The 22,118-nt window shown below is 41.1% G+C and overlaps 1 protein-coding gene across 7 annotated transcripts in view; it reads left to right on the top strand.

The window, feature by feature from the left end:
* ZBED4 (zinc finger BED-type containing 4) overlaps nt 1-22,118 on the top strand; it is a 78,064-nt gene that overhangs the window by 15,340 nt on the left and 40,606 nt on the right. For 3 of the 7 annotated variants that reach the window (XM_064283323.1, XM_064283324.1, XM_064283321.1), the window contains exon 3: nt 16,367-16,538. The exons of the other annotated variants lie outside the window; for them this stretch is intronic. The gene's annotated coding sequence lies outside the window, so the exon portion shown is untranslated. The remainder of the gene's footprint in view (nt 1-16,366; nt 16,539-22,118) is intronic. 7 annotated transcript variants of the gene reach the window in all.

Raw genomic sequence — 22,118 nt, 5'->3', positions numbered from 1 at the left:
GGGTCATTTGTCTTTTTGTAATTGAGTTTTTGCAGTATCATGTAGATTTTAGAGATCAGGCATTGATCGGAAATGTCATTGCTAAAAACTTCCTAATCTATAGGTAATCTTTTTACTTTTTTGGTGAAATCTTTGGATGAACATAGGTGTTTGATTTTTAGGAGCTCCCAGTTATCTAGTTTCTCTTCTGCATTGTTAGTAATGTTTTGTATACTGTTTATGCCATGTATTAGCACTGCTAACATTGTTCCTATTTGTTTCCATGGTCTTTATTGTTTCAGATTTTATATTTAGGTCTTTGATCCATTTTGAGTTAGTTTTTGTGCATGTTTCATTTTTTTACAGATGGATATCCAGTTATGTCAGCACCATTTCTTTAAAAAGACTGTCTTTTCACCATTTAACTGACTTTGGGCCTTTGTGAAATATCAGGTGCTTATAGGTGGATGGAATTATGTCTGTATTCTCAATTCTGCTCCACTGGTCTGTGTATCTGTTGTTGTACCAATCCCAGGCTGTGTTTTTTTTTTTGTGCTTTAAGTGAAAGTTTACAAATCAAGTCAGTCTCTCACACAAAAACCCATATACACCTTGCTACACACTCCCAGTTGCTCTCCCCCTAATGAGTCAGCCTGCTCTCTCCTTCCACTCTCTCTTTTTGTGTCCATTTCGCCAGCTTCTAACCCCCTCAACCCTCTCATCTCCCCTCCAGGCAGGCGATGCCAACATAGTCTCAAGCGTCCACCTGATTCAAGAAGCTCACTCCTCACCAGCATCCCTCTCCAACGCATTGTCCAGTCCAATCCCTGTCGAAGAGTTGGCTTAGGGAATGGTTCCTGTCCTGGGCCAACAGAAGGTCTGGGGGCCATGACCACCGGGGTCCTTCTAGTCTCAGTCAGACCATTAAGTCTGGTCTTATGAGAATTTGGGATCTACATCCCACTGCTCTCCTGCTCCCTCAGGGGTTCTATGTTGTGTTCCCGGTCACGGCAGTCATCGGTTGTAGCCGGGCACAGTCTAGTTCTTCTGCTCTCAGGATGATGTAGTCTCTGGTTCATGTGGCCCTTTCTGTCTCTTGGGCTCGTGATTGTACCAGGCTGTTTTGACTACTGTGGTGGTATAATAGGTTCTAAAATCAGGTAGAGTGAGGCTTCCCACTTTGTTCTTTTTTAGTAATGCTTTACTTATCCAGGGCCTCTTTCCCTTCCATATGAAGTTGGTGATTTGTTTCTCCATCGCATTAAAAAATGCCGTTGGAATTTGGATCGGAATTGTACTGTATCTACAAATCGCTTTTTGTAGAATAGACGTTTTTACAGTGTTAATTCTTCCATGTCCATGAGCAAGGTGTGTTTTTCCACTTATTTAAGTCTCTTGGTTTCTTGTAGTAATGTCTTGTAGTTTTATTTATATAAGCCTTTTATTTCTCTGATAAGATTTATTCCTAAGTATTTTATCTTTTGGGGGGCTACTGTAAATGTATTGATTTGGTGATTTCCTCCTTGATGTTCTTTTTGTTGACATAGAGGAATCCACCTGATTTTTGTACATTCATTTTGTAACCCGGTACTCTGCTGAACTCTTCTATTAGTTTCAGTAGTTTTCTGGAGGATTCCTTAGGGTTTTCTGTGTGTAAGATCATGTCATCTGCAGATACAGATACTTTTACTTCTTCCTTACCAATCTGGATGCCCTTTATTTCTTTATCTAGCCTAATTGCTCTGGCTAGGACCTCCAGCACAATGTTGAATAAGAGCAGTGATAAAGGCCATCCTCAAGGGGAATGCTTTCAGACTGTCTCCATTTAGGGTGATGTTGGCTGTTGGCTTTGTATAAATGCCCTTTATTATGTTGAGAATTTTTCTTTCTATTCCTATTTTGCTGAGAGTTTTTATCATGAAGGAGTGTTGAAGTTTGTCAAATGCCTTTTCTGCATCAATTGATAAAATCATGTGATTCTTTTGTTTTATTTATGTGGTGGATTACATTAATTGTTTTTGTAATGTTGAACCATCCCTGCATACCTGGTATGAATCCCACTTGGTCATGGTGAATTATTTTTTTGATATGTTGTTGAATTCTATTGGCTAGAATTTTGTTGAGGATTTTTGCATCTACATTCATGAGGGATATAGGTCTATAATTTCTTTTCTTGTAGTGTCTTTACCTGGTTTCGATATCAGTGATATGGTGGCTTCACAGAATGAGTTTGGTAGTATTCCCTCCTTCTCTATGCTCTGAAATACCTTTAGTAGTAGTGGTGTTAACTCTTCTCTGAAAGTTTGGTAGGACTCTGCAGTGAAGCCATCCAGACCCGGGCTTTTTTTTGTTGGGAGTTTTTTGATTACCTTTTCAATCTCTTCTTTTGTTATGGGTCTGTTTAGTTGTTCTATCTCTGTTTGTGTTAGTTTAGGTAGGTAGTGTGTTTCTAGGAATTCATCCATTCCTTCTAGGTTTTCAAATTTGTTACAGTTTTTCATAGTAATCTGATACGATTCTTTTAATTTCAGTTGGGTCTTTTGTAATATCGCCTGTCTCATTTCTTATTCAGGTTATTTGCTTCCTCTCCTGTTTTTCGTTTGTCATTTTGGCCAATGGTTTATCAATTTTGCCAAGTTTTTCAAAGATCCAGCTTTTGGTCTTGTTAATTCTTTCAGTTATTTTTCTGTTTTCTGTTTCATTTAATTCTGCTCTAATTTTTATTATTTGCTTTCTTCTGGTGCCTGAGGGTTTCATTCGTTGCTCTCTTTCTATTTGTTCAAGTCGTAGGGATAATTCTTTGATTTTGGCCCTTTCTTCTTTTTGTATGTGTGCATTCATTGATGTAAATTGACCTCTCAGCACTGCTTTTGCTGTGTCCCAAAGGTTTTGGTAGGAAGTGTTTTCATTCTCGTTGGATTCTATGAATTCCTTTATTCCATCCTTAATGTCTTCTATAACCCAGTCTTTTTTGAGCCGGGTATTGTTCAGTTTCTAAGCATTTGATTTCTTTTCCCTGCTTTTTCTGTTATTGATTTCTACTTTTATGGCCTTATGGTCAGAGAAGATGCTTTGTAATATTTCAGTGTTTTGGATTCTGCTAAGGCTTGCTTTATGAACTAATATGTGGTCTCTTCTAGAGAATGTTCCGTGTGCACTAGAAAAGAAAGTATACTTGACTGCTGTTGGTTGGAGTGTTCTGTATATGTCTATGAGGTCAAGTTGGTTGATTGTGGCACTTAGATCTTCCGTGTCTTTATTGACCTCTCTCTGGATGTCCTGTCCTTCACTGAAAGTGGTGTGTTTATGTCTCCTAGTATAATTCTGGAGCTGTCTATCTCACTTTTCAATGCTGTTACAGTTTGTTTTATGTATCTTGCAGCCCTGTCATTGGGTGCGTAAATATTTAATATGGTGATATCCTTCTGGTGTATTGTTCCTTTAATCATTATATGGTGTCCTTCCTTATCCTTTCTGGTGGATTTAAGTTTAAAGTCTATTTTGTCAGAAATTATTATTGCCCCTCCTGCTCTTTTTTGATTTTTTTTGCTTGATAAAATTTTTTCCATCCTTTGAGTCGTAGTTTGTTTGTGTCTCTAAGGTGTGTTTCTTATAGGCAGCATATAGTTGGATCATGTTTTTTTATCCATTCTGCCACTCTTTCTTTATCGATGCATTTCGTCCATTTATATTCAGTGTAATTATGGATACGTATGAATTTAGTGCTGTTATTTTGATGTCTTTTTTTGTGTGTTGTTGATAGTTTCTTTTTCCCACTTAATTTTTTGTGCTGAGTAGTTTACCTTTATATATTGTCTTTTTCTCTTATTTGTTGTTGTTGATTTTGTTTCTGCTGAGTCTATATTTTTTTCTTGCATTTGATTTTGATGTGTAGGATAGTTTGTCTCCTTTGTAGTTACCTTAATATTTACCCCTATTTTTCTAAATTTAAATGTAACTTTTATTTTTTTATATAGCCTTGTCTTCCTCTCTATATGAAAGATCTATGATTATATTTCTGAGTCCCTGTTTATCGTTTTAACGTTGTCGTCTTTTACATTATAACATCTCTGTTTCCCTGTTTTGAGTGTTTTTTTATCTTGATTTATCTTTGTGATTTCCCTGTTGGGGTTGACATCTGATTGCTCTGTCCAGTGTTCTAGTCTTGGGTTGATACTTGATATTATTGATCTTTTAACCAGAGAACTCCCTTTAGTATTTCTTGTAGTTTTGGTTTGGTTTTTATGAATTCCCTAAACTTCTGTTTATCTGGAAATGCCCTAATTTCAACTTCATATTTGAGAGACAGTTTTGCTGGATTTATGATTCTTGGCTGGCAATTTTTTTTCCTTCAGTGCCTTATATAAGTCATCCCATTGCCTTCTTGTCTGCGTGGTTTCTGCTGAGTAGTCCAAGCTTATTCTTGTTGACTGTCCTTTGTAGGTGACTTTTTGTTTATCCCTAGCTGCGCTTAAAATTCTCTCTTTATCTTTGGTTTTGACTAGTTTGATTATAATATGTCTTGGTGACTTTTCTTTTAATGTCTACCTTATATGGAGTTCAACGAGCATCTTGGATAGATATCTTCTCATCTTTCATGGTATCAGGGAAGTCTTCAGCCAGCAAATCTTCAACAATTCTCTCTGTGTTTTCTGTTATCACTCCCTGTTGTGGTACTCCAGTTACTCGTATGTTATTTCTTTTGATAGAATCCCACATGATTGTTAAGGTTTCTTCGTTTTTTAAAATTCTTTTATCTGATTTTTCTTCAAATATATTGATGCCAAGGGCTTTATCTTCTAGTTCACCAATTCTGCCTTCCACTCAGTTCTGCTCCTCTGAGTTTCTATGGAGTTGTTTAATTCTGTAGTTTTATTGTTAATCTCCTGGTTTCTCATTGCTGTCTGTCTATGGATTCTTCTAGCTTTTTTTTTTTTTTTAATTAACTTTTATTAAGCTTCAAATGAACGTTTACAAATCCAATCAGTCTCTCACATATAAGTTTACATAAATCTTTCTCCGTACTCCCACTTGCTCTTCCCCTATTGAGTCAGCCCTTTCAGTCTCTCCTTTCGTGACAATTTTGCCAGCTTCCCTCTCTCTCTATCCTCCCATCCCCCCTCCAGACAAGAGTTGCCAACACACTCTCAAGTGTCCACCTGATATAATTAGCTCACTCTTCATCAGCATCTCTCTCCCACCCGCTGACCAGTCCCTTTCATGTCTGATGAGTTGTCTTTGGGGATGGTTCCTGTCCTGTGCCGACAGAAGGTCTGGGGAGGATGGCCGCCGGGATTCCTCTAGTCTCAGTCAGACTATTAAGTATGGTCTTTTTATGAGAATTTGGGGTCTGCATCCCACTGATCTCCTGTTCCCTCAGGAGTTCTCTGTTGTGCTCCCTGTCAGGGCAGGCATCGATTGTGGCTGGGCACCAACTAGTTCTTCTGGTCTCAGGATGATGTAGGTCTCTGGTTCATGTGGCTGTTTCTGTCTCTTGGGCTCTTAGTTGTCGTGTGACCTTGGTGTTCTTCGTTTTCCTTTGCTCCAGGTGGGTTGAGACCAATTGATGCATCTTAGATGGCCGCTTGTTAGCATTTAAGACCCCAGACGCCACATTTCAAAGTGGGATGCAGAATGTTTTCATAATAGAATTATTTTGCCAATTGACTTAGAAGTCCCCTCAAACCATGTTCCCCAGACCCCCGCCCCTGCTCCGCTGACCTTTGAAGCATTCATTTTATCCCAGAAACTTCTTTGCTTTTGGTCCAGTCCAATTGAGCTGACCTTCCATGTATTGAGTGTTGACTTTCCCTTCACCCAAAGCAGTTCTTATCTACTGATTAATCAATAAAAAACCCTCTTCCTCCCTCCCTCCCTCCCTCCCTCCCCCCTTCGTAACCACAAAAGTATGTGTTCTTCTCAGTTTTTACTATTTCTCAAGGTCTTATACTAGTGGGTCTTATACAATATTTGTCCTTTTGCCTCTGACTAATTTCGCTCAGCATAATGCCTTCCAGGTTCCTCCATGTTATGAAATGTTTCACAGAGTCGTCACTATTCTTTATCAATGCGTAGTATTCCATTGTGTGGATATACCACAATTTATTTACCCATTCATCCGTTGATGGACACCTTGGTTGCTTCCAGCTTTTTGCTATTGTAAACAGAGCTGCAATAAACATGGGTGTGCATATATCTGTTTGTGTGAAGGCTCTTGTATCTTTAGGGTATATTCCGAGGAGTGGGATTTCTGGGTTGTATGGTAGTTCTATTTCTAAGTGTTTAAGATAACGCCAGATACATTTCCAAAGTGGTTGTACCATTTTACATTCCCACCAGCAATGTATAAGAGTTCCAATCTCTCCGCAGCCTCTCCAACATTTATTATTTTGTGTTCTTTGGATTAATGCCAGCCTTGTTGGTGTGAGATGGAATCTCATCGTAGTTTTAATTTGCATTTCTCTAATGGCTAATGATCGAGAGCATTTTCTCATGTATCTGTTGGCTGCCTGAATATCTTCTTTAGTGAAATGTGTGTTCATATCCTTTGCCCACTTCTTGATTGGGTTGTTTGTTTTTTTCTGGTTGATTTTTGACTGAATCATGTAGATTTTAGAGATCAGGCGCTGGTCAGAGATGTCATAGCTGAAAATTCTTTCCCAGTCTGTAGGTGGTCTTTTTACTCTTTTGGTGAAGTCTTTAGATGAGCATAGGTGTTTGATTTTTAGGAGCTCTCAGTTATCAGGTTTCTCTTCATCATTTTTGGTAATGTTTTGTATTCTGTTTATGCCTTGTATTAGGGCTCCTAGGGTTGTCCCTATTTTTTCTTCCATGATCTTTATCGTTTTAGTCTTTATGTTTAGGTCTTTGATTCACTTGGAGTTAGTTTTTGTGCATGGTGTAAGGTATGGGTCCTGTTTCATTCTTTTGCAAATGGATATCCAGTTATGCCAGCACCATTTGTTAAAAAGGCTATCTTTTCCCCAATTAACTGACACTGGTCCTTTGTCAAATATCAGCTGCTCATACGTGGATGGATTTATATCTGGGTTCTCAATTCTGTTCCACTGGTCTGTGTTCCTGTTGTTGTACCAGTACCAGGCTGTTTTGACTACTGTGGCTGTATAATAGGTTCTGAAATCAGGTAGAGTGAGGCCTCCCACTTTCTTCTTCTTTTTCAGTAATGCTTTGCTTATCCGAGGCTTCTTTCCCTTCCATATGAAATTGGTGATTTGTTTCTCTATCCCCTTAAAATATGACATTGGAATTTGGATCGGAAGTGTGTTATATGTATAGATGGCTTTTGGTAGAATAGACATTTTTACTATGTTAAGTCTTCCTATCCATGAGCAAGGTATGTTTTTCCCTTTAAGTATGTCCTTTTGAATTTCTTGTAGTAGAGCTTTGTAGTTTTCTTTGTATAGGTCTTTTACATCCTTGGTAAGATTTATTCCTAAGTATTTTATCTTCTTGGGGGCTACTGTGAATGGTATTGATTTGGTTATTTCCTCTTCGGTGTTCTTTTTGTTGATGTAGAGGAATCCAAGTGATTTTTGTATGTTTATTTTATAACCTGAGACTCTGCCTAACTCTTCTATTAGTTTCAGTAGTTTTTCTGGAGGATTCCGTAGGGTTTTCTGTGTATAAGATCATGTCATCTGCAAATAGTGATAACTTTACTTCCTCCTTGCCAATCCGGAAACCCTTTATTTCTTTGTCTAGCCTAATTGCCCTGGCTAGGACTTCAAGTAGGATGTTGAATAAGAGCAGTGATAAAGGGCATCCTTGTCTGCTTCCCATTCTCAAGGGAAATGCTTTCAGGTTCTGTCCATTTAGAGTGATATTGGCTGTTGGCTTTGTGTAGATGCCCTTTATTATGTTGAGGAATTTTCCTTCAATTCCTATTTTGGTAAGAGTTTTTATCATAAATGGGTGTGGGATTTTGTCAAATGCCTTTTCTGCATCAATTGATAAGATCATGTGGTTTTTGTCTTTTGTTTTATTTATGTGATGGATTATATTAATGGTTTTTCTGATGTTAAACCAGCCTTGCATACCTGGTATAAATCCCACTTGATCATGGTGAATTATTTTTTTGATGTGTTGCTGGATTCTATTGGCTAGAATTTTGTTGAGGATTTTTGAATCTATGTTCATGAGGGATATAGGTCTGTTATTTTCTTTTTTTGTAATGCCTTTACCTGGTTTTGGTATCAGGGAGATGGTGGCTTCATACAATGAGTTGGGTAGTATTCCGTCATTTTCTATGCTTTGAAATACCTTCAGTAGTAGTGGTGTTAACTCTTCTCTGAAAGTTTGGTAGAACTCTGCAGTGAAGCCGTCCGGGCCAGGGCTTTTTTTTGTTGGGAGTTTTTTGATTACCGTTTCAATCTCTTTTTTTGTTATGGGTCTATTTAGTTGTTCTACTTCTGATTGTGTTAGTTTAGGTAGGTAGTGTTTTTCCAAGAATTCATCTATTTCTTCCAGGTTTGCAAATTTGTTAGAGTACAATTTTTCGTAGTAATCTGAAATGATTCTTTTAATTTCATTTGGTTCTGTTGTGATGTGGCCCTTCTCATTTCTTATTCGGGTTATTTGTTTCCTTTCCTGTATTTCTTTAGTCAGTCTAGCCAATGGTTTATCAATTTTGTTACTTTTTTCAAAGAACCAGCTTTTGGCTTTGTTAATTCTTTCAATTGTTTTTCTGTTCTCTAATTCATTTAGTTCAGCTCTAATTTTTATTATTTGTTTTCTTCTGGTGCCTGATGGATTCTTTTGTTGCTCAGTTTCTATTTGTTCAAGTTGTAGGGACAGTTCTCTGCTTTTGGCTCTTTGTTGTTTTTGTATGTGTGCATTTATCGATATAAATTGGCCTCTGAGCACTGCTTTTGCTGTGTCCCAGAGGTTTTGATAGGAAGTATTTTCATTGTTGTTGCATTCTATGAATTTCCTTACTCCCTCCTTGATGTCTTCTATAACCCAGTCTTTTTTCAGGAGGGTATTGTTCAGTTTGTAAGTATTTGATTTCTTTTCCCTAGTTTTTCTGTTATTGATTTCTAGTTTTATTGCCTAGTGGTCTGAGAAGATGCTTTGTAATATTTCGATGTTTTGGACTCTGCAAAGATTTGTTTTATGACTTAATATGTGGTCTATTCTAGAGAATGTTCCATGTGCGCTAGAAAACAAAGTATACTTTGCAGCAGTTGGGTGGAGAGTTCTGTATAAGTCAATGAGGTCAAGTTGGTTGATTGTTGTAATTAGGTCTTCCGTGTCTCTATTGAGCTTCTTACTGGATGTCCTGTCCTTCTCCGAAAGTGGTGTGTTGAAGTCTCCTACTATAATTGTGGAGGTGTCTATCTCACTTTTCAATTCCATTAAAATTTGATTTCTGTATCTTGCAGCCCTGTCATTGGGTGCATAAATATTTAATATGGTTATGTCTTCCTGATCACTTGTCCCTTTTATCATTATGTAGTGTCCTTCTTTATCCTTTGTGGTGGATTTAAGTCTAAAGTCTATTTTGTCAGAAATTAATATTGCTACTCCTCTTCTTTTTTGCTTATTGTTTGCTTGATATATTTTTTTCCATCCTTTGAGTTTTAGTTTGTTTGTGTCTCTAAGTCTAAGGTATGTGTAGCATATAGATGGATCGTGTTTCTTTATCCAGTCTGTGACTCTCTGTCTCTTTATTGGTGCATTTAGTCCATTTACATTCAGCGTCATTATAAATAAGTTTTTAGTGCTCTCATTTTGATGCCTTTTCATGTGTGTGGTTGGCAATTTCATTTTTCCACATAGTTTTTTGTGCTGAGACGTTTCTCTTAGTAAATTGTGAGATCCTCATTTTCATAGTGTTTGACTTTATGTTTGTTGAGTCGTTACGTTTTTCTTGGCTTTTATCTTGAGTTATGGAGTTGTTATACCTCTTTGTGGTTACCTTAATATTTACCCTTATTTTTCTAAGTAAAAACCTAACTTGTATTGTTCTATATCGCCTTGTATCACTCTCCATATGGCAGTTCTATGCCACCTGTATTTTGTCCCTCTTTTTGATTATTGTGATCTTTTACATATTGACTTTAGTGATTCCCTGTTATGAGCATTTTTTTTTTAATTAATCTTAATTTGTTTTTGTGATTTCCCTATTTGAGTTGATATCAGGATGTTCTGTTTTGTAACCTTGTGTTGTGCTGGTATCTGATATTATTGGTTTTCTGACCCAACAATATCCTTTAGTATTTCTTGTAGCTTTGGTTTGGTTTTTGCAAATTCTCTAAACTTGTGTTTATCTGTAAATATCTTAATTTCGCCTTCATATTTCAGAGAGAGTTTTGCTGGATATATGATCCTTGGTTGGCAGTTTTTCTCCTTCAGTGTTCTGTAGATGTCATCCCATTCCCTTTTTGCCTGCACGGTTTCTGCTGAGTCGTCTGAACTTATTCTTATTGATTCTCCCTTGAAGGAGACCTTTCTTTTCTCCCTGGCTGCTTTTAAAATTTTCTGTTTATCTTTGGTTTTGGCAAGTTTGATGATAATATGTCTCGGTGTTTTTCTTTTTGGATCAGTCTTAAATGGGGTTCGATGAGCATCTTGGATAGATATCCTTTCGTCTTTCATGATGTCAGGGAAGTTTTCTGTCAGGAGATCTTCAACTATTTTCTCTGTGTTTTCTGCCTTCCCTCCCTGTTCTGGGACTCCAATCACACGCAAGTTATCCTTCTTGATAGAGTCTCACATGATTCTTAGGGTTTCTTCATTTTTTTAAATTCTTTTATCTGATTTTTTTTCAGCTATGTTGGTGTTAATTCCCTGGTCCTCCAGATGTCCCAGTCTACATTCTAATTGCTCAAGTCTACTCTCTGACTTCCTATTGCGTTGTCTAATTCTATAATTTTATTGTTAATCTTTTGGATTTCTACATGCTGTCTCTCTATAGATTCTTGCAACTTATTAATTTTTCCACGATGTTCTTGAATAATCTTTTTGAGTTCTTCAACTGTTTTATCAGTGTGTTCCTTGGCTTTTTCTACAGTTTGCCTTATTTTGTTTCTGATGTCTTGAAGCATTCTGTAAATTAGTTTTTTATATTCTGTATCTGATAATTCCAGGATTCTATCTTCATTTGGGAAATATTTTGGTTCTTTTGTTTGGGGGGTTGTAGAAGCTGTCATGGTCTGCTTCTTTATGTGGTTTGATATCGACTGCTGTCTCTGAGCCATCGCTGGGAAACTTGTTTTTCCAGAAAATCCGGTAAAAAAAAAAATGCAGTCAGATCCCTATCGAAACTGCCTTTGGATTATAACCGCCACCTTGTTCCCTGTAAGGATGGAAGTCCGAGATTTGGATCATATATGCTTGGCTGTAGCTGGTTCTGTGTTTTTAGTCCAATTAGGGATGGATTTTTGGTCCCTGGGTTTTTTGTGGTTCCTTCTGTCAGGCTGGAAGAGTGGGTTAGAAAAAGACCAAAAGAAAAAAAAAAGGGGGGGGGAAGCAAAGCCGCCGCGGAGCCCTTGCCATTCTCCCTCTGGCTCAAGAAATTCCAATGTTAATGAATCCGCCTGGGGAGGGTGGGGGAGGGATCAGAGAGATAGGAGAGTAGCACCTCAGAATATAGCCAGAGTTGCTTGTCTTGCTTGGAATGACTGTTATATCTGAGATTCCCGAGGGTCGTGTCGCCTATGTATGCTGGCTGTGTGGAGATTGCCCCCGGGGGTCTGGCCCGCTGAAGCCGTGGTCAGATCCTCTGCTGCCAGTCCAAAGCTCAGCGTCAAGGTTCCCCTGCTGGGACGCTGCTCTCCCGACTCCAAAATCAGTCGCTGCCTCCCGGGGACTTCTCGTCCCGCCAGCCGCGTCGCCGCGCCGTCCTCGTGAACTGCCTGGGCCCCCTCCCGGGGTTAGTTCAGGGGAGTAGAGCTGCGCCCCGTGCTTGCGCCATGGCAGCGCCCAGTCAAAGCCAAGGTTCCCCTGCTGGTACGCTGTGCTCCTGGCTCCAAAACCAGTCACTGCCTCCTGGGGACTTCTCCCACCAGCTGCGTCGCCACGCCGCCCGCGCGGACCTGCTGGGCCCCCTCCCGGGTTCAGTTGAGGGGGGTAGGGCTGCGCCTCTTGTTTGCGCCATCACAAGATTTATGAGTTCAGCTCCCCTGGGCCCAGACATAATCACGGCGCCAAGGTTACCTGGCTGGGACGCTGGCACCAGGCTCCGAAAACAGTCCCTGCTTCCCCGTATTTGTTCGTTTTCGTCTTTAAATCTGTGTTTCTTGTTCAGGGTTCGTAGATTGTTATGTCTGTGATCGATTCACTTCTTTTTCCGAGTCTTTGTTGCAAGAGGGATCCAAGGTAGCATCTACCTAGTCCGCCATCTTGGCCCCGCCCTTCTCATTTCATTTTTGATGAAGTCCAGTTTTCCTAAATTCATACTTCGTACATTTCAGGCTCCAGTTGCTAATGGATGCTTGCAGCTATTGCTTCTCATTTTCACTCATATCACATCAGCAAATGAAGGTCCTCTGGGCTCTGGTTTCCTGTATATTGTTAGTTGGATCTAGAGACTTGATCAGATTCAGGTCTGACCTCCTTGGCAGAACTCTTCACAGGTGGTGTTGGGTTGTTCCTTCAGGGGGCACAGGATGTCTGAATGTCTCCCTTTTGACATTGGCAGCCATTGATGCACTGGCCTGTTCACCTTAATTTATTAGGGTTACGAAAGGGTGATGTTATAATTTAGTTATTTCTTCTTAGTTTATTAACCGAAATTCTTTTATAAAAAGAAACTTGCCTTCATGTACTGCTTGGTTATCCAGTGCTACAGTTCATATGGGAAACTGAGGAGAAATGCTTGTTTCTTCTCTCTTTTTTTTCCCCAAAGTAATGGATCAATTTCTTATCATCCTTCAAAAGTGACTGTGGGAGGAGGGGGCCAAGATGGCTGACTAGATAGACGTTACCTCGGATCCCTCTTGCAACAAAGACTCGGAAAAACAAGTGAATCGATCACATACATGACAATCTATGAAACCTGACCGACAAACACAGATTTAAAGAGTTGACCTGAGTGACAAAGACCGGGAAGGAACAACTGCGGGGAAGCAGCGACTGTTTTCGGAGCCTGGAGCCAGCGTCCCAGTCAGGAAGCCTTGGCACTGGGCTTTGGACTGGGTGCAGGGGAGCTGAGCACGGCATCCTGTGACGGCGCAAACACGGGGTGCAGCCCTACGCTCGTGAACTGACCTCAGGCGGTGTCCCTGCCAGTCTGTACAGGCGGTGCGGCAACGCGGCTGGCAGGAGGAGAAGTCGCAGGGAGGCAGTGACTGGTTTTGGAGCCGGGAGTGTAGCGTCCCAGCCGGGGAACCTTGGCGCAGGGCTTTGAAGTGGGTGCAGGGGAGCTGAGCATGACATCCTGTGACGGCGCAAACACAGGGCGCAGCCCCAGCCCCCTGAACTGACCTCGGCGGTGGGGCCCAGCTGGTCCATGCAGCGATGCGGCCGGTGGGAGGAGAAGTCACCGGGAAGCAGCAACTGCTTTTGGAGCCAGGAGTGCAGCGTTCCAGCCAGGGAACTTTGATGCTGGACGTTGGACTGGCAGCGGAGCAACTGACCGCGGCTTCTGAGACAGCGCAAGCATGGGACGTGGGCCTGACCCTCGAGGGCAATCTCTACCCAGCCAGCGCACACAGGCAACGCGCCCCTTGGGAATCTCAGATAAAACAGTCATCCCGAGCAAGATAAGTAACTTTGTCTATATTCCAGGGTGCCACTCTCTCATGTTTTTCTGAACCCTCCTTTCTGCTTCCCAGGTGGCTTCATTAACATTGGAATTTCCTGAGCCAGAGGGAGAATTGCTCCGCGGTTTTTCTTTTCCCTTTTTTTTTTTTTTGGTCTTTTCCTAACCCATTCTTCTGGCCTGAGAGAAGCAACCACAAAAAACCCAGGGACCAGAAATCCGTCCCTAATTGGACTAAAAACATAGAACCAGCTCCAGCCAAGCATATGTGATCCACAGTCTTGGGCTTTCATCCCTACAGGGAACAAGGTGGCTATTATAATACAAAGGCATTTCTGATAGAGATCTGACTGCATTTGTTTTAGCAGATTTACTGGAAATATGAGTTTCCCAGGTCTGATATCTCTGCCTATTCAACAGAGCCCTCACTGACCCACAACAGGGAACTGAGGGCTGAAGCTCCCCCCAGACCACCTAGCCTCCTGCCTTAGGCGTCTAAGGAGGGTGACGCCTACCAATCTGTAGAGGTACTTGCACTGGGGGCCTAAGGTACAGCTGCAGAGCCCACCCACCAAGGTGCTTTAGGAATAGAGACACACCTGCCTCACTGACACTTGGGGGAAGCCTGTCAGCATCCAGCCCCCCCCCACCCGGAGTGTGAACCCCAGCTGCTACTAGAATCTGGTGCACACAACTATCACTACTACTTCTCAAGGTGGATAGGTGACAGTGTGCATCACACACCTGATGACCCAAAATCAAATTCTACTCAAGAATAGTGAATGGACTCAGGCATATATATCTGGTAACAGCCCAAACCAGCTGGTAATAGCTCATAAGTGAGTCAAGGGCTACAACAATCAAGACAGCGCAATCTAGTAGCCCATCTACGTATATTGAAAGAAAACAAAACAAGATAAGACTCAGAGAGAAAATATAGAATAAATCACTACAATATCTTAGTGATGGCTCGGAGACAGCAGTCGATATCAATCCATATAAAGAAGTAGACCATGACTGTTTCTATAACCCCCCCAAACAAAAGAATCAAAATCTTTCCCAAAAGAAGATACAATCATGGAATTACCAGACACAGAATGTAAAAAACTAATTTACAGAATGTTTCAAGACATCAGTGATGACCTCAGAAATGAAATAAGGCAAGCTACAGAAAAAGCCAGGGAACACACTGATAAAGCAGTTGAAGAACTCAAAAAGATTATTCAAGAACATAGCCTTTTATGAGAGTGACGGTTCATTGAAGAAAAGGAAATAATCACACTTTTGAGGGATTACTGAACACTGGCTTTAAACTGACACTAATTCCAGGAAACCCAAAACATTACTGCGGCTCACCAGTAAGTGTGAGGGCAGATGGAGGTCAGGTTATTAATGGAGTCTTGGCTCATGTCTATCTCACAGTGGGTGCAGCGGATCCCTGAACCCATCCTATAGTGATCTTCCAACTCCCAGAATGCGTGATTGGAATAGACATACTTAGCAACTGGCAGAACCCCTGCATTGAATCCCTGACATGTGGAGTAATGACTATTATTGTAAGATAGGTTAAGTGGAAGCCATTAGAACTGCCCCTACCTAGGAAAATAGTAAACCAAAAGCAGTACCACATTCCTGGAAGGATTACAAAGATTATTGCCACCATCAAGGACATGAAGGATGCGGGGGTGGTAATTCCCACCACATTCTCGTTCAACTTACCTATTTGGACTCTGGAAAGAACAGATGGGTCTTGGAAATTACAGTGGCTTATCAAAAACTTAACCAGGTGATGAGCCCAGTTGCAGCTGGTATTCAAGATATAGCAAATTAATACATCTCCTGGTACCTGGTATGAAGCTATTGATCTAGCTAATGCCTTTTCTCCATACCTGGTTCGAAGGACTCCCAGAAGCAGTTTGCCTCCAGGTGGCAAGGCCAGCACTACATCTACACTGTACTACATCAGATGTGTATCACCTCTCCAGCCTTATGTCTTAATTTAGTACGCAGGGATCTTAATCACCTTTCCCTTCCACAAGATGTCACACTGGTCCATTACGTCGATGATGTTATACTGATTGGAACAAGTAAGGAAGAAGTATCAATGACTGTAGAGTTATTGGTAAGATCTTTGCATGTTAGAGGGTGGGAAATAAACTTGACAAGAATTCAGGCGCCTTCCACCTCAGTGAAATTTCTAGGAATCCACTGGTGTGGAGTATGTTGAGGTAGTCCTTGTAAAGTAAAGGATAAGTTATAGCATCTGGCTCCTCCCGCAGCTAAAAAAGGAAGCACAATGCCTAGTGGGCGTCTCTGGGTTTGGGAGGCAGCACATCTCATGATTTGGATGTGTTACTCTGCTCTGTTTATTAAGTGACTCCAAAAGCTGATAGTTTTGAGTGGGGCCCAGAACAAGAGAAGGCTCTGCAACATGTTCAGGCTGCCATGCAAGCAGTTCTGCCACTTGGGCCATGTGATCCATCTGATCTAATGGTGCTCGAAGTGTCACTGGCAGGTAGAGATGATGTTTGGAGTCTTTGGCAGGGCTCTATTGGTGAATAACAGCACAGACTCGTAGGGTTTTGAAGCAAAGCCTCTCTGTCTTCTGCAGATAACTATACTTCTTTTCAGAAGTAACTTTTGGCTTGTTCCTGGACCTTGTAGAGACTGAACGCTTAGCCACGGAGCACCGAGTCACCATGCGACCTGAGCTGCTCATCATTAACTGGACTGCCTCATCCACAGAGCTGTAAAGTTGGACATGCAGAGCAGCACTTCATTATAAAATGAAAGTGTTCTGTAGGAGATGGGACCCGAGCAAGACCTGGAAGCACAAGTACGTGGCTCAAAAGCTTGTGATCTCCATCCCTGTCACATTACCTGCCCACTCCCAGTCTACATCAGTGGCCTTATGGTCTTGTTGTTAGGTGCCATTGGGGTGGTTCCGACTCATAACTACACTATGTACAACAGAACAACAGAATGAAACAATGCCCGGTCCTTAGCCATTGTCATGATTGTTGTTATGCTTGAGCCCTTTGTTGTAACCATTGTGCCAATCCATCACATTGAGAGTCTTCTGCTTTTTTGCTGACCCTCTGCTTTACCAAGCATGATGTCCTTCTCCAGAGGCTGGTCCCTCCTGATAACATGTCCAAAGTATGTGAGAGGAACTCTCGCCATTCTTGATTCTAAGGAGCGTTCTAGCTGTACTTCAAGACAGATTTTTTGGTTCTTGTGGCAGTCCACAGTATATCAGTATTCTTCACCAATACCACAACTCCGTGGTGTCAATTCTTCGGTCTTCCTTATTCATTGTCTAGCTTTTGCATATATATGAGGCAATTGAAAACACCCTGGCTTCAGTCAGGTACGCCTTAGTCCTTAAAGTGACATCTTTGCTTTTTAAAACTTTAAGGAGGTCTTTTGCAGCAGATTTGCCCAATGCAGTGTGTCTTTTGATTTCTTGACTTCTGCTTCCATGGGCATTGATTGTGGATCCAAGTAAAATGAAGTCCTTGAAGACTTCAGCATTTTCTCTGTTTATCATGATGTTGCTTATTGGTCCACTTGTGAGGATTTTTGTTTTCTTTATGTTGAGGTGCAATCCGTACTGAAGGCTGTAGCCTTTGATCTTCATCAATAAGTTCATCAAGTCCTCTTCACTTTCAGCAAGCAAGATTGTGTCATCTGCATAACACAAGTTGTTAATGAGTCTTCCTCCAATCCTGATGCCCCGTTCTTCTTCTTATAGTCCGGTTTCTCAGATTGTTGCTCAGCATACAGATTGAATAAATATGGTGAAAGGATACAACACTGGCAGACCTTTCCTAACTTAAAACATGCAGTATTCCTTTGCTCTGTTTGAATGACTGCCTCTTTATCTATATACAGGCTCCTAATGAGCACAGTTAAGTGTTCTGGAATTCCCATTCTTTGCAGTGTTATCCAGAATTTGTCCCCACAGTTGAATGCCTTTGCACAGTCAATAAAATACAGGTTAATATCTTTCTGGTATCCTCTGCTTTCAGTCAGGATCTATCTGACATCAGTGATGTCCTTCCTTCCACATTTACTTCTGAATCCGGCTTGAATTTTCTAGTAGTAGTACCCTGTCGATGTACTGCTGCAATCGCTTTTGAATGACCTTCAGCAAAATTTTACTTGCATGTGATATGAATGGTAATTGTTTGATAATTTCTGTTTCCGGTTGGATTACTTTTCTTTGGAATAGGCATAAATATGGATCTCTTCCAGTCGGTTGTCCAGGTAGCTCTCTTCCAAATTTCTTGGCATAGACAAGTGAGCACTTCCAGCATTGCATCCATTTGTTAAAAATTTCAGTTGATATCTTGTCAATTCCTGGAGCCTTGTTTTTTGCCAATGTCTTCAGTGCAGCTTGAAGTTTTTCCTTCAGTACCTTTGGTTCTTGATCATGTACTGACGCCTGAAATGATAGAATGCTGACCAATTCTTTTTGGTACAGTGACCGTGTGTATTCCTTCCATATTCTTTTGATGCATCCTGTGTCATTCTGTATTTTGTCCATAGAATCCCTCGCTTTTGCAACTTGAGGCTTGAATTTTTCCTTCAGTTCTTTCAGCTTGAGAAATGCCGAGCGTGTTCTTCTCTTTAGGTTTTCTAACTCCAGATCTTTGCATCTGTCATCATAATACTTTACTTTGTCTTCTTGAGTCTCCCTTTGAAATCTTTCTGTTTAGCTCTTTTATTTCGTCTTTTCTTTCTTAGGCTTTAGCTACTCAACATTCAAAAGAAAGTTTCAGAGTCTCTTCTGACATCCGTTTTGGTCTTTTCTTTCTTTCCTGTCTTTTTAATGATCTCTTGCATTCTTTACGTATGGTGTCCTTGATGTCATTCCACAATTCCACTGGTCTTCGGTAATTAGTGCCCAGCACATCAAATCTATTCTTGAAATTGTCTCCAAATTGGGGTGCGATACATTCAAGGTCGTTTTTTTTTTGACTCTTGTGGACTTGTTCTATTTTCTTCAGTTTCAGCTTGAACTCATATATGAGCAATTGATTGTTCCCCAGTTGACCCTTTGCGTTTTTCTGGCTGATGATATTGAACTTTTCTGTCGTCCATTCTACAGATGCAGTCTGTTCAATTTCTATGTATTCAGTCGGGTCAGGTCCACATGTATAGTTTATGTTGTTAAAAAAGGGTATTGCAGTGAAGTCTTGAAAAATTCTATCATCCAATTTCCAGCATCATTTCTATCACCAAGGCTATATTTTCCAATTACCGTTCTTTCTTCTTTGTTTCCAACTTTCACATTCTAATCACCGTTAATTATCAATGCGTCCTGATTGCATATTCATTCAATTTCAGACAGCAGAAGTTGGTAAAAATCTTCAATTCCTTAATCTTTGGCCTTAGCATTTGGTATGTAAATTTGAATCATAGCTGTGTTAACTGGTCTTCCTTTTAGGCGTATGGATATTATCTTGTTACTGACAGTGTTGTACTTCAGAATAAACCTCGAAATGTTCTTTTTGACTATGAGTGCAGCACCAATAAGTTGTCGTTCCCGGCATAGTAGACCATATGATTGTCTCACATGAGGTGGCGTCATGGGTAGTTCCTTATTGCCAGTTGACTGATGAAGAGAATACTCGTGGTTTACAGGTGGCTCTGTGCGATATGCAGGCAGCACTCAAAAGTGCACAGCAGCAGCACTACAACCCCTTTCTGGGAGTCTCCCTAATGGTCAGTGGTGCAGGGAAATCTTCCTAGTGGTCAGAATGTCTAGCAGTGCCCCTTGTTGTTTGCTTTTCTTGGAAGGAGAGGTGGCCAGCCTTGTGATTGTATTCTGATTCTCAGGCTTTAGCCAGTGGTTTGGCTGGATACCAGTGACTCGGAAGGAACATGATTGCAAAATTGGAGACAAAGAGGTATGGGGAAGAGGTGTGTGACTAGACCTCTCTGAATAGGCCAAAGAAGAGACCATATTTGTGTTTCACGTGAATGCTCAGCAAAGGGTGATCTTGGCAGAGAAGGATTTTAACAGTCAAGTGAACATGATGACACTTCCTACGGAAACCAGTCATCCTCTCTCTCCAGCTACTGTCATTAGCTAAGGGGCTCAGGAACAAAGAGGCCATGGTGACAGGGATGGAGGTTATGCATGTGCTTGGCAACGTGGACTTTCACCCACCAAGGCCCATTTGGCTATAGCACTGCTGAGTGCTTGGTCTGCCAGGAGCAGAGACCAACACTGAGCCCCAATATGGCACCATTCCTTGGGATGATCTGGCAGCAATCTGGCGGCAGGTTGATCACACTGGACCACTTCCATCTTGGAAAGGGCAGTGTTCTCGTTCTTACTGGATTAGACAGTTACTTGGGATATGTATTTGTCTTTCCTGTATGCAGCGTATCTGCCACAGTATCATCTGTGAACTCACAAAATACCTTATCTGTGGTTATGGTATCCCACACAGCATCATCTCGGATTAAGAGTCTCACTTCACTTCAAATGAAGTAAAGCAGTGGGCCCATACTCTTGAAATTCACTGGTCTTACCATGTTCCTCATCATCCTAAAGCAACTTGCTTGAAAGAATGACAAATGGCCTTCTAAAGACACAATTACAGCACCAGCAATGTGGCAATACCTTGCAGGACTGGGGCAGTGTTCTCCAGGAGGCTATATATGCTCTAAACCAGTGTCCAGTATATGGTACTGTTTCTCCCATAGCCAAGATTCATGGGTTCAGGAATGAAGGGATGGAAATGGGAGTGACACCATTCACGATTACCCGTAGTGACCCACTCGTAAAATTTTTGCTTCCTGTCCCTGTTACCTTATGGTCTCTGGGTCTAGAGATATTAATTCCAAAGGGAAGAATGCTCCCCCCTGGAGACATATCACTGACTTCATTGAACTGGAAGTTAAAAATGCCACCCAGCCAGTTCAGGCTCCTCATGCCTTTGGATAAATAGACAAAGAAGGGAGTTGCCATATTGGCTAGTGTGATTGATCCTGATTACCAAGAAGAAATCAGATTGATACTACATAATGGAGGTAACGAAGAATATGTCTGGAATACAAGAGATCCTTCAGGGTGTCTCTTACCACTACCATGCCCTGTGATTAAAGTCAGTGGAAAGCTACAGCAGCCCAATTCCAACATGACTACTAATGGCCCAGATGCTTCAGAAATGAAGGTTTGGGTCACCCCACTGGGCAAAGAACCATAACTAGCTGAGGTGCTTGCTGAGGGTGAGGGAATACAAAATGGGTGGTGGAAGAAGGTAATTTGAAATACCAGTTGCGAAGGACTGTAGAAACAAGGTCTGTAATTGTTATAAGTATTTCTTCCTTTTATGTGTGCATCAGGTATTTTTTATTTCTTTGCTTTTACAATTTAGGATGTAAATGGGGCATCTGCATTTTCGTTTGTACGTGTTGGTCGCTTCATTATGTGCAACTATAACTTTATAATTGTCTTTATTAAGCGATTATATATGGTTTAAGGTGATATTTACAGGTCACAAATTGACAAGGGGGTGAACTGTGATGGTTAAGGTTGTGTGTCAACTCTACTAGGCCACGATTCTCAGTAGTTTGGCAGGTATGATATAATTTAGCAGTTATATAATGATGCAATCAACTGCATATTGAGATCTCTGTGACCAGTAAGTCAGTTGAAAGGAAGTGTTCGTCGGGTTTTGGCCTGTCTCCGGTATATAAATGGATATTTCAGTAAGGCTGTCACTCTGGATCCTTCATCTGGCTTGTCAACATCTAACCTCAGTTCTCGGACATGAGCTGACAGCTTACCTGTTGGTCTTGGGTTCGTCAGCCCCCGTAGCTGTGTGAGTAGAGAGAAACCTGGCCGACGCCTGACCGACAGACTGCAGACTGACGGCCTGTACATCTGCTTGAACCCTTTCCTTGAAATACATAAATCTCTCTCTCTGTTTCGCCCTCTGTAAGTATGCGTGTACACTTCACTGATTTTGCAAGTCCCAGCCTAAGAGTGACCAGTGAAGGGTTTTATTTTGATATTAATTATGAACTCATGGATTGAAATATTTGATATTTTTTAATCCATTGATCTTATTCTTTGTTATGATCTTATTCTATATGTTATGACTTGGAATAAGCCATTTCTTAAACCAGCCGTGGCTTCTTTTCATGGGAAATGATTCTTCAAAACCACAATTTTAGGTGCACTAAACTACAGTGTTATGGATGCTCATTTATATTGTTTCTATGCTGTTTCCATGAACAGAGCTAGGCTCTCTCTCTCTCTCTCTCCATCTCTCTCTGTCTGTGCGCGTGTGTGTATGGTTATACTCAGTGACTGCGGGGTGTTTACTTAACCTTTTCTCTCTGTGTTTCTGCCCTCTTCTACACTTAGAAACCTCAGTTCTCAAGACATGGGAGA

This window comes from Loxodonta africana, chromosome 4, assembly GCF_030014295.1.
Source record: "Loxodonta africana isolate mLoxAfr1 chromosome 4, mLoxAfr1.hap2, whole genome shotgun sequence".
Lineage (NCBI taxonomy): Eukaryota > Metazoa > Chordata > Mammalia > Proboscidea > Elephantidae > Loxodonta > Loxodonta africana.
This window is presented reverse-complemented; position numbering and strand designations above follow the sequence as displayed.